This window comes from Onychomys torridus, chromosome 13 (genome assembly GCF_903995425.1).
Source record: "Onychomys torridus chromosome 13, mOncTor1.1, whole genome shotgun sequence".
Lineage (NCBI taxonomy): Eukaryota > Metazoa > Chordata > Mammalia > Rodentia > Cricetidae > Onychomys > Onychomys torridus.
Window position 1 is genome coordinate 6,354,231 of NC_050455.1, and position 9,215 is coordinate 6,363,445.

The following is a 9,215-nucleotide window of genomic DNA, read 5'->3' on the forward strand; positions in this document are numbered from 1 at the left end:
TAAAGTCACACAAAAATAAGAAAGGGACAAAATATGGTTGGGGTGAAATAGTCTGAAGAAGTAAAGGTTGAAATATTCTCAAGCCATATGAAATCAGTTTTGAGAGTTGCTACATGAATTTCCCACCCCTTCCTTAAAAATCTCTGCAAATGTATTAACACCTTCCTGTTGGTTGAATGAATCAGCTGCTTATTTTACTGTCACATTCCTAATCTTGATGCTTCAAGAGTAAGTACAACCTCCTAAAAGACCTTTAGATTCTGGAGCGCTGAACGTGGTTTAGTGTCCACTGAGTACTTGCAATGAGTTAGGTAGGTGATCTATTAACACTTAAATATTTAATTTAATCTTCCCAACCCCAATTGGGTAGATTGCTTTGTGCCTTTTCCAGTGCCAAAAATGGGTTCTGAATCTTTTTGTAACATGTACAAGGTTCATGTTCGTGGATGGTGGGGTTGAGATATAAGCCTTGTGAGTTTTCTGTTTATGATGACTAAGACAATCCTGTAGAGCAGTGAAGAGCTTTGCCCTGTAGCTCTGCCACATACTCCTCATTAGATGTTGGATACATCACTTAATTTCTCTAGGTTAGAATGTGTCCTTCTGGAAACAGGGGTAATATGAGTACCTACTTCACAGGATCATTGTAAGGGTTAAGTTCTAAGACCATCACATAGCAAAGTCTGTATAATGCTCTCAGCTCTGTGTCTGGGCTGTGGAGAACAATGTATCTGTAAGAGTTCCTCTGCATAGGCATTCCAGGCCAAGCACTGTCTAGGAACAGATGATTCTTATCACAGTCAAAGCCAATGGCTTCATCTTGTACAAATAGTTTGGTCTTTGAAGGTTCCTTCATTGCCTCTGCCTTGCTTCTTTCATGTTCCTCAGAGAAAAGAGGCTTTCTGTTTTAGTTAATTACTTGTTCTTTTCATGCCTTACCTTCTAAACACAAGTTGGTTTGCTGAAATGCTTTTAACTCTTCTGAGTTATGTTGGGTATGGTGCTGCATGCCAATAGCCCCAGGACGTGGGAGGCTGAGGGGGAGGACTGACATTGTGGTCTATACTCACATTCATATAATAATAAGAAATACACATTTAAAAGCCAAGCCCCAGTTATAAGCTACTTTAAGGTTCAGGATTTATTTTTTAAAATTTTCTCTGCAAATTGCTTTTTCTGTTTTTTGTTTTTTAAAAATTTTTCAGTTTAAAATAGTTTTCATTCTGTGTACTCATGCACGGGACTATTTTACACATGACCATTTTCACACAAGCATATATTGTATGTTGTGTGTATTTGCACTTCATGGATAGTTTCCTTTTCAAGAGTCTATTTTCATTTGACTTTTTGTTGACTTTGCAGACAGGATATCACTTTGTAGCCTAAGATGGCCTGAGACTCACAATGTAGGGCAGGCTAGCCTCTAACTGAGCAGTCCCCCTGCTGGAGACACTGTGAAGTAGATACTCCAGATAAGCATGCTCATGCATGTGAGTCCCCACGATAAGTCTCATTTGGAGGGCATGATAGGGGTGGAGCTGTTGGTAGTAGGCTGTGCTGCAGAGGCAAAGAGATCTGCTCAGAGCAACTGGATCCCACCCTATGTCACAAGCAAATGGTGGACCTTGGACATTCAACTTTCTCTTCATTCAGATAGGTAATAATTCAAAACAAATTGTTTTCACAAGGATATGAAAATCTTTTGAGTAATACATTGCAAGGGTAGGGACAGAGAGGCTTAACTCGGCCGATTGAAATGCAGTTGGTCCAAAAGCATTTAGGTAATGTTAGCAATTGCATGGCTGCTGTTCAGTGAATAGCACAAAAGGGCTTTGTTTTAGTATTTATGCCTGGGTTCATGTTGCTGTGAGGATGGCCCTGGCTTCAGCAGACACTGATCATGAAGCTCTGTGTGGTGGCAGGTCCTCACTGCCCTCCTGCAGCTTTGGATCAACTCCACTTGTTCTGCTGTCTGCTTATTTGCTTAGTTGGTATGTTGCTAGGATGCTTCGGCAAAGAGAGCCATTATGGGCAAACTGGGTGCTGAGAATTCCAGACAGTGCGTACTGAGATGCGAAAACTGGCTCTTCAGAAACGTATCAATACAGATAGATCTGGGCCTCTGAGGCTGACCATCTGCTCTGGCAGAGTCCATGCTCCATATGCACTCCCCAGCCCCGGGGTCTGCCATCCGTCATACTGTGGAGAAAGAAGGAAAAACCAGAAGATGTTTTCCTAGGCTGACTCTTCTGCCAGGAAATACCAGAATTCTGTATGAGGAACAACATTTTCAGGTTGGCTTGGAGATCCTCAAGTGTAGAATTTCTTCCCACTTAGATCCATCTGACAAGCACATAATTAATGTGACAAGATGCAGTCCCTTTCAGATTCCCCAGCACTGGCCTGGCTGAGGTAAATTCCCCCACTAACCCTTTTGTTATTCAGCATCTCATTCTGCCGCTAGTCAGTTTTTGGCAGAGAAGGCTTTTTGGAAGACCTTCAGATGTTGAAGTCAGATTGGCAAAAGCAAACACCTGGCGAATGCCAGGTCTTAAATAACGCTTCAAAATGGGAACATGAGTTTTAATAACTCAGACTTCAGCTGCTGACTAAGGCGGAGATGGTGCTTGTTGCTCCCTCTCTGCAAAAAACATGTTTCTACTAAATGACTCATGAATAATCATTTTTAATGAACATAGTAGTCCAAATGTCTTTGGAGTATTCCTTATATAAAATAAGCAAGAATGACTTGTTTTGTAAAATAAAGATCGTTTACAGTAATACATTTTTTTTCTCTTGCCTCAGTGAAAATGGTCATACATAAAGGGGAGAGATGAATTCTTTTTCTCTTTAGTCTATCCAGGCCTGGTACCTTGTTAAACAATAAACTTCAGCAGGAATTACTCTTTGCTGATATCTAGGCTGAGACCTTAAGGATTAAGTAGTTTTTATTTCCTTCATCTTTGGAAGATTTCTCTGGGAGAAGTAGAGCATAGGATAAGGAATTGGGCCGTGTTGAGACCACCATACTGCCATGGGGTTCGAGTTAGCTATACATGGCTTCCATGTATTGGGAGCTCTCTATACTGTACATGACTAATGCCGTGATATTCCAGCCATTCCAGCTCAGGTACTAAATGCACAAATCAAGAGACTATCTGGTGTTTTTTGACATATTGTTTAAAGATCTGTGTGAAAGCCTTGCTCTATAGCCTGGCACTATTGAAAGGAGAATCTTTTAAAAGGAAAGTCCTACTGAGAGGTCTCAACCCATTGTGGATACACCCTTGAAGGAGACTGTGGATTATCAGAAGGGGTGCCCTTACATCCCTATTCTGTCTAAGGTGTGTGCTCAACTATGCCTTTAAATATGCCCATCATTTTAGCATCTAAACATACCTTTTAATCATGCAAAGAATAAAGTTTGTTATTACTAGGAGTGAAATGAAAGTGCCATCTACATAGATTAACATATTTTCATTCTTTAAAAGTATTCCAGGGGCTGTGGAGATGGTTCAGTTGGTAACATGCTCACCCGTCCAGCATGAGAATGTGAGATTGGGTCACCAGTACCCCTAGAAAAATCTGCATACAGTGGCTCACATGCATAATACCAGAGTTGGAAGAAACAGAGGCAGGAGGATCACTGACAGTTGCTGGCTAGCCAATCAATCCAATTGAATGGATGAAGTTCTGGCTTCAGTGAGACACGGTGTTTAAAATACTGTGGTGAGGAATGACTCAAGAAGACAAATAACGTGGACTTCTAACACATGTTTATGCATACACATACATATATACACACATACATACATACATACACATAAACACACATGCACATACATATGCATGCATACTCATGTACTCACATGCATACACATGTACTCGCATACATACACATACATTCACATACACACACTCACAGTATCATAATAGTAACCTGTGTCTAGGTTGTCACCAGAGCTAGAGTTTGCCAGGGCTCCAGCCCTTTAGAGCCTATAAACCACCAACTGAGGTCTGCATCTGAGTCAGCAGCATTCAAATATTCACCTAGGTTTTGGAAACACTACCATTTGGAGTTGGTATTTACTGCACTCCAAAGGTCTAAGAGCAAATTTCAGCAACTAATTAAAGCAATAAACTTCTTTTCCCTGGGTTGGTTTACTTTTAAGGGATGAATTATTGGACTCGATATTAAATTGAGAGTTTTGTCATTAGTTAGGGTTGATTTGATGTATGAGACAACAGGGGAAACATGCCGTCAGTTGAGGAATCTATGCAAAGTCAGAGGCTGCGCTTCTGAAGTGTGAATCTGCTCATTTTGTGTATCATTTGTTTGACTAACGGACATACAGTCTTACCCAGCTTTCCCTTTGCAGGAAGCAAGGACATTTGATTGCTCTTGCTCGCTTCCCCTCTATGGCCAGTTTATTAGCAGGTGGCGAAAACTGGTGAGGCCCAGAGGTGAGCTTCCTTTTATGCTTTGATCAGATGTCAACACAGTTTTTACTCCCACCAGCCCCAGAATTTTGTTTTTCATTTTAAAATAATCTTCATCACACTTATTTTTCCTTCGCATCAAACCAGATCAAAGGCTTGGGCTTCAATCTTTCAGTTAAGCTCACGTTTCGTGGACTGAACAAGGACAATAAGGAAAGACAGATAAGGTGGGTGGTTGTTGAGTTGTGGCTACTGGAGTTTATGCAAAAGCTGCTAATCATCTAGTATGTTTGATGTGTAGATGTTTCTGACAACAGAAGAGAGCAGAAAAGCAAACGCTATTCAGCCCCTATTACATGGAAGATGGAGCTGTGCTGTGTCTGCAGCGCTGTAGTGAGCAGGGTGGGGAAGGATCTGGCCTCTCTGGACTTACTGCACTCCCAATGTTGCCAAAGTACGCCATTCTCTAAGAAAAGAGACACCAGGAGGGAGGAGAAAATATCTGATCCAAATGTCCAAGGCAAGAGCTCTCTCTCTGTCCTGGTGAAAACCTTTCTCTGGTGTTTGGTTTTGCAAGGACATAGCACAGGCTTCAGGGCATAGGAAAAGCAGGGGTTACTGTCTGCATAGCAGGTGGGTTCAGGTGGACACTGGCCAGGGGAACATGAAAGGGGCAGTGACTTTCTAGGTTTACCTGCTTTGACAGACACAGTCGGGTGCTCACACACAGTCATTTCACTTGTTTATGTGGTGACTGTTTACCTGGGTTGACTCTCCTTGATATAGGTGTTATTTGATATTTCTGGCCAATGTCATGGTAGGTCAATTTTCCTGAAGAACTTTACTTAGAAATGGTTCTTGTTAAATAAATGACACAGGTGGGAGCAATTATATGCCCACCCCCTCTACCACCAAAACTTCTGGCATCTAAGTATGTTGCCTAGGACATCAAAAACAAAAACAAAAACCCAACTTCCTCCCAGACTGACTCCACTGGATGGTGGTGTCACCACCTTCTGAATAAGGAGGTCATCTGTCCATCCATCTACCTCAAAATTTCTTTTAAAGGTTTACTCAACCCTTTCTTTTTAAGTTAAAGCTTTTAGATGCTAGCATCCTCCAAAGACCAACTGCAAGGTAATAATTTTCTGTGCTAAATAATTCAAGAGTTGCAGGAATTGTGGAGGCATGATAACTCTGGGCCATGTGTTCAAGTTTGGAGGATCACTTCCTGCTCTCTTCCAGATGCATCCTGCTTTACTACACTTTGCGATGTGAAACTGGGATGTCAGGATTCTCTGGTCAAACTGTCTGAATCAGATTTTCAGATGACAGGGTCAGACTTGCTTAGCTGGTGTGGTACCCTTATGCTCTAAAGGGTGTTCAGAGGTGCATGGGACCAGAAGTATGTACCGATCCAGTCTTCAAACACTGCCAAGCAGCCCTTCACAGTGCTGGTGGGTGGTGATGGACATCCCAAGAGAAGGGAGGACTCTACTGTTTCATTTGTCCCAAAAGTTGTCAGGGTGTGTGTGTCCCAACACACACTCCAGGGCAGGCAGTCCCTAGGAAAATGCTCAGGAATGCTCTGGACACTCACAGAAAACCACAGAATTCCTGCATGGGCCTCAGGAGAGGAAGAGTAACATTTTGTTGACTGTTTATAACGGAGGAAATAGACACTCGGAGAGATGAATTAGTCAAGATTATCTTTACTCTGAATCCAGCAATTTTAGTTAAATGTTTAACATACATGATTCCCATATTTTTGTGACATTGGTTTAATTTCTGTGCAAAACTGGTTTATCTGTCTGCTACTTAAATCTAGGATAGAAAGCTGCAGGCAGCAAATATTTTTCCTATCCCCCTAATTTACCCTGTTTATATGTGCCTCCAACACTTACCCATCAGAGCCCCTGTTTATATGTGCCTAACATTTACCTATCAGAGCCTTGTTTCTGTGTGTCCCCCAAGAGATATACCCAGAGGATGCATAGCCCATGTGCCAATGCTGGAATTTCAGAACTCAGGAAGCACAGACAGACAAATCCCTACCAAGTTCGAGGCCAGCTTGAGCTATACTAGAGAGAACTTGTCTAAAACAGCAAGAAGCGATCAAGGGGAGGGGGGCATTGAGCAATATTTGCCTTAGGATGATACAAACAGGAAATACATCTATTAAAATGAAAATGTAAATAAAAATGTAAATAAGTGAGTCATTGCTACATTCTTAATTTGGAAAAGTGTTTTTTTTTTTTTTTTTTTTTTTTAAATCCTCTGCTGGTATAAGCAGGGCAGGGGCATTTCTTACTGAGGAAAATACTATAGGATACAGACAACCCACTGTTGTTGAATAAAATGTCTTCTGAAGTTTTATGGAAATGGGTCAATTCTATTCTTTTTCCTTTGTTGTGCAAAATATGTATTTTTTCCAAAGAATTATCTGAATTGGCTGCATACATAGCCTCAATCTGTCAGTTTGATTTTAAACCTCCTAATTCATTATTTGTTATAGATTTCATGAAAAACATTATTTACATTCACATTTCCTATTTCTTCTTATAATTGAGATTTTTATCTTCTAGTTGCATCAGTGATATTTAAATCTTGGTTGGAATGAGGAGAAGGGTTAGAAGACAGGAGTCTGTCTCCACTAGAGGGTGATGGAGAGAGGGGAGGCAAATCTTAAACATGTACAACCCATTTGCAGTGCCAAGGTTGCCTAAGAGATCTCTCCTGGAGGCCAGCAGGTGGGGTGGGGGGCGATACTTGGGCCACTGTTTTGAATTGCACCATGATATGGGTAAATCTTCTCTGTCAAGAAAATCAGGTGTGAGTGTAAACAGGCAGGCTCATCTCCTTATAGGTGGGTGGGAGCTTAGGCAAGCGAGAGTAGGTAGATTGGGAAGGCGGAACAGGTATTATGAAATTTTCATCACACACTTAGAAACATTTGTGTAGCATTGTGGGGAAAAAGGAACGAGGGAGGTTGTGAGCTCAGCTAGCATTTTCATGGAGTGGTACGGGTTTCATGTTGCTGTGTCCCCATGTGGCCACCACCATGATTTACAAAGGTATTCTATTCCTGTGATGAAGAGCTGCAGCTTTTTTTTTGGGGGGGGGGGTGCATGTGTATGCTGTCAATACTATTTGGGCTTTCAACAAAACCATCAAGGTTCAACTTAAGAAAGTACCAAATCAAGAATTTAAAAATAAATTCATAGATCCCAAAGATACCTTCATGGATGCCTGAAATACTCACCTACAGAAAAGGGGTGTATCTCTCTGTCTCCCCTCCCCTCCTCTCCCCTTCCCACCTCTTTCTTTCTTGATAATTATTTGTCAGAATTCCACGTGGCATCACAAAACCTTTGAGAGGAGTTCAGAGCACAGCAGTTGGCTGCTGGAGCTCCTGGAGATGCTGCCCTTCCCTCTGGGGCTTGTCTGCAGTCTTGCACCTAGCTCCGCTGCCTGCGGTGAGGCTGGCTCTCCCTGATAGCACTTCACCCGGAGATGCACACACAAGTTGAAATAGGGGCTCAGGGTAGGAGGGGAAGAGGCCAGACCTGCTGGGCTATTTGTCATCTCAGGTATTTTGGGCTTCACTTGTCATGTCTTTAGCGGGAAACACAGGGATATGTGTCCCCTGGCAAGATGTTTAGTGTGGGTGCATACAAATAAGAGCTCGGATGTATAAACTGGAGGGGCAGAAAGAACACTGGATGCCTGGAGCTTCTCTTTCCATAGATAAGTGGCAGAAAACTCTTCCATAAATAATGGTTCATCCTTAAAACCAAATAATATCGTATAACAGAGTCAGGGTGCACACACAGAAAGTAAGATTGTTGGGTGTAAGGTAGTTTTCTACATCCAACCACCTTTAGTCTTATTTCCACTTACTGGCAGAGGAATGCAGTGGGCTTGGTTTATTTTCTCTGAGTTCTAAAAAATCAATACCCGCCCCCCCCCACAAGTTTGGAAATCTTTTATAACCAATGTGTGGAATATATATATATATATATATAAACACCAATGTTACAAAAGTTTGATACCAAAATAAAAACATCCTGTGAATACCTGCTTCCTCCTAGGTGATAACCAGAATGACATATTTATGGAAAATGGCTCATTAAGAACATTTTGTTTTTGTTTTTGTTTTTGGTTGTTTTTTGTTTGTTCAAGACAAAGTTTCTCTGTGTAGCTTTAGAGCGTGTCCTAGAACTTGCTTTGTATGCCAGGCTGGCCTCAAACTCACAGAGATCCACATGCCTCTGCCTACCGAGTGCTGGGATTAAAGGCGTGTGCCACCACCACCCAGCTCATTAAGAACATTTTCTTGCTGCCTACAAACCGTTTTGGCTATCATTGTAAGGCTCTTAGGATATTCTGGTTGGGAGGGGGTGGGAACAAAGGAAAGGTAGATTTTGCATATTATGAAGTGAAGTCAGTTTTAATTTGCTCATTGGTTTTTGTATTTGTGAGATAAGATTCAGTTAGTGGTCCTGAAAATGGCAGAGTCACATATGCTCAGGATAGGGAGGGACTGGCAAAAATATACATACAGTTATGGGGGGGGGTGGGCTAAGGAAGGATTCAGCCAATCAGAAACTCCCTTTTTAGGGAATGGACAGAAAACATTAAGAATCGCAACTCCTTCGGTCATTAAGGTATGTCTAATCAGTGTCATGCTGAATTCCACTGTGTTAAGCTACAAAATCAACACCACTCAGTCAGGTGCAGTCACATTATGTGCATCAGGAGCAGGCATGACATGT